Raw genomic sequence first — 3720 nt, forward strand, 5'->3', positions numbered from 1 at the left:
CAAACAAAAGCAGCAGTTTCTTGGCAGTCAGAATTTCTGATAATGACAAGCGTTCACAATAGTGTGCTTTGTTTACATAAAACGCGTTCTTATCTGCACGCCTTCCTGTGGTTATGACAACAGTCAGAATTGTAGGAATGATTTAAAAAGTGGGTAGGACACATCTTATTGCATATGGGATAAATAAAGTAGAAATAGCTCTAAGTTAACAACTGCATAAATGGAGGAAGCCTCCACAGGAGTTCACTTGCCTACAGGCAATGTTAAACGGGGAAAATAATATTGAAAAATTATTTAATTTTATGTAAAAAAAAATTATTTTAAATCCCACGACTTTAAAAAGACAAATTCCTCTAAGTAAGAATCATCGACCAGGCAAAAGCAGAGCGCGAGCGCTTGAGCAACGCACTGCCAACTTGCTATCAGGTGGTACATACGTCACGTGCGCGGACGTTAGAGTTACTTTCAGGTGTCGACTTCAGGTAAGCTGCTGAAAACACTTTATCTTTATAAAGTTTAACTTGAAAGATTCTCTTCTAACTATTACAAACAACAGTAGTCGAAAGATGCCGTAAAAGAAGACCGTTTACGCTATAGCGCCCCTCACGGTTATTAGGGTGACCAGACGTCCCCGTTTTCCATAGACAGTAACAAGTGAGGTTTCAGTGATATTAAGAGGAAATGTCTCCAGTTTCAGAAATATGGTCACCTTAGGTGACACTAAGAAAGCAGAGTATACTAACGTCTTTTAGCTGGGCAAATGTCCAGCTAAAAGACACCGCTGAGGGTAGAAAGGACAATTAGCCCTGCTGTCATTGCAGAGAAGTTTTGCATCTCAGGTGTGTTGATTTCCTAGCACTCTCTCTTCGAATGAAACGTGTTAATGATTTCTGTGACTGATCTGTTAAGTGAGAGCAGGGACTTGGGCGGCTCTGCATGCCGTCACGTACTCCAGACGGAGCTGCTTAACTGCGGTCTGGAGCAGCACAGCGGAATGCCCTGGCCCTGGAGCTCTGCTCAAGAAGGGCTGGGCTGAGGGGAGGGGAAAACAAGCTCTGCTCAGATGGTTAAGGCACCATGTAGGCAGAGTCTGAGCCCTGGAAGAGCCTCTAATGAAAGCAGTGCACCACTTTGATTCTCTGATTTAATAGAGCCAGATCTGTGCTGTGGTGGCAGTCTCTCTCTTTGAAAACAGGGAGTTTAAAAGGGCTTAAAGTCAACATGAAACCAAAATTACTTTAATATTTGGTCATATTGTACAAACCCGATTCCAAAAAAGTTGGGACACTGTACATATTGTGAATAAAAAAGGAATGCAATGATGTGGAAGTTTCAAATTTCAATATTTTATTCAGAATACAACATAGATGACATATCAAATGTTTAAACTGAGAAAATGTATCATTTTAAGGGAAAAATAAGTTGATTTTAAATTTCATGGCATCAACACATCTCAAAAAAGTTGGGACAAGGCCATGTTTACCACTGTGTGGCATCCCCTCTTCTTTTTATAACAGTCTGCAAACGTCTGGGGACTGAGGAGACAAGTTGCGCAAGTTTAGGAATAGGAATGTTGTCCCATTCTTGTCTCATACAGGCTTCTAGTTGCTCAACTGTCTTAGGTCTTCTTTGTCGCATCTTCCTCTTTATGGGTGAAAGATCTGGACTGCAGGCTGGCCATTTCAGTACCCGGATCCTTCTACGCAGCCTTGATGTTGTAATCGATCCAGTATGTGGTCTGGCATTGTCATGTTGGAAAATGCAAGGTCTTCCCTGAAAGAGACGACGTCTGGATGGGAGCATATGTTGTTCTAGAACTTGGATATACCTTCCAGCATTGATGGTGCCTTTCCAGATGTGTAAGCTGCCCATGCCACACGCACTCATGCAGCCCCATACCATCAGAGATGCAGGCTTCTGAACTGAGCGCTGATAACAACTTGGGTTGTCCTTGTCCTCTTTAGTCCGGATGACATGGTGTCCCAGTTTTCCAAAAAGAACTTCAAATTTTGATTCGTCTGACTACAGAACAGTTTTCCACTTTGCCACAGTCCATTTTAAATGAGCCTAGGCCCAGAGAAAATGCCTGCGCTTCTGGATCATGTTTAGATATGGCTTCTTTTTTGACCTATAGAGTTTTAGCCAGCAACAGCGAATGGCACAGGTGGATTGTGTTCACCGACAATGTTTTCTGGAAGTATTCCTGAGCCCATGTTGTGATTTCCATTACAGTAGCATTCCTGTATGTGATGCAGTGCCGTCTAAGGGCCCGAAGATCACGGGCATCCAGTATGGTTTTCCGGCCTTGACCCTTACGCACAGAGATTGTTCCAGATTCTCTGAATCTTTGGATGATATTATGCACTGTAGATGATGATAACTTCAAACTCTTTGCAATTTTTCTCTGAGAAACTCCTTTCTGATATTGCTCCACTATTTTTCGCTCTTTTTATACCCAATCATGTTGCCAATTGACCTAATAAGTTGCAAATTGATCCTCCAGCTGTTCCTTACATGTACATTTAACTTTTCCGGCGTCTTATTGCTACCTGTCCCAACTTTTTTGGAATGTGTAGCTCTCATGAAATCCAAAATGAGCCAATATTTGGCATGACATTTCAAAATGTCTCACTTTCAACATTTGATATGTTATCTATATTCTATTGTGAATAAAATATAAGTTTAAGAGATTTGTAAATTATTGCATTCCTTTTTTACTCACAATTTGTACAGTGTCCCAACTTTTTTGGAATCGGGTTTGTACATAATGCATCAGGGCACATTCTTTCAAAGAAAAAAAAACCCTAAATTTTCTTATTCAAATATATTTTATAATGCTTAATAAATATTAATAAAATAATGGTAAATAAATTAATGTAAGTATTGTTCCAGAGCAGCTTTAAAGATTTCTTCCCCCAACTATATGCCTATTTGGTTATTTCTTGCTGATAAAAACCTACCACTAATTGTGATTATTTCCTACTAACCTATAGAAAGAATGAAAATGAAACAGCAATAATATATGGGAACACTATTTTACAGTGCCGTAGTTACATGTTACTACATGTACTTACTATAGTAATAACAGTAAATTATGCATAATTACAAGTAACTAACCCTAACTGTAAAAGAAAATTCATCTATTTTTTTAAATACATGTTACAGATCTTATTGTTCATGCATGCATGTTTCATTCTTCTGGCACACGACACTGGTGATGTATGGTGGACTTCTTCAATCATTTAGTCCGCTTAAACTCCGCCCCTCCACAATCACCTGAAAGCTCGCATTCATTTGAGTGCAACTACAACATCTCAAAATCCAATCAACAACTGATGAACAGAACCAAGTCCCCGCCCTACATTTTTTCTTTTTTAATAGTTCATTACCAAATAGTTGTACGTCACAATACAGAAGATTTGTCGCTTCTTCAGTCTCATCTTTCTTTTCTTTAAACCCCCCTATTTTAGGCTACTGTTGTAGTTAATGCAGCCTTTCTAAAACCAAGGACTGGGCCTTCAAACTCCACATCAGAGGGTAAGAAAGCCTTTATATGCATTTAAATGTTGACTTTAGTAGTGTTAAGCACCAGAATGCTGGTTTAAACATTTAAACCTAGTCACCCAGGATTAAACACAGTAGCATTTAATTTCTGGACGTTGATGTACTGACACTTTCTCCAACACATAGGCATGATACAGGTGATAAGAAAACCAAGCC

At 39.4% G+C, this 3720-nt stretch overlaps 1 long non-coding RNA gene across 1 annotated transcript in view; it reads left to right on the top strand.

The window, feature by feature from the left end:
• Positions 1-9: 9 nt before the first annotated feature.
• Positions 10-3720, top strand: part of LOC127497710 (uncharacterized) — a 31003-nt gene continuing 27292 nt past the window's right edge. The window contains exons 1-2 of the long non-coding RNA XR_007925635.1: positions 10-482; positions 3471-3537. This is a non-coding gene — a long non-coding RNA (uncharacterized LOC127497710). The remainder of the gene's footprint in view (positions 483-3470; positions 3538-3720) is intronic.

This window comes from Ctenopharyngodon idella, chromosome 16, assembly GCF_019924925.1.
Source record: "Ctenopharyngodon idella isolate HZGC_01 chromosome 16, HZGC01, whole genome shotgun sequence".
NCBI classification, from domain to species: domain Eukaryota; kingdom Metazoa; phylum Chordata; class Actinopteri; order Cypriniformes; family Xenocyprididae; genus Ctenopharyngodon; species Ctenopharyngodon idella.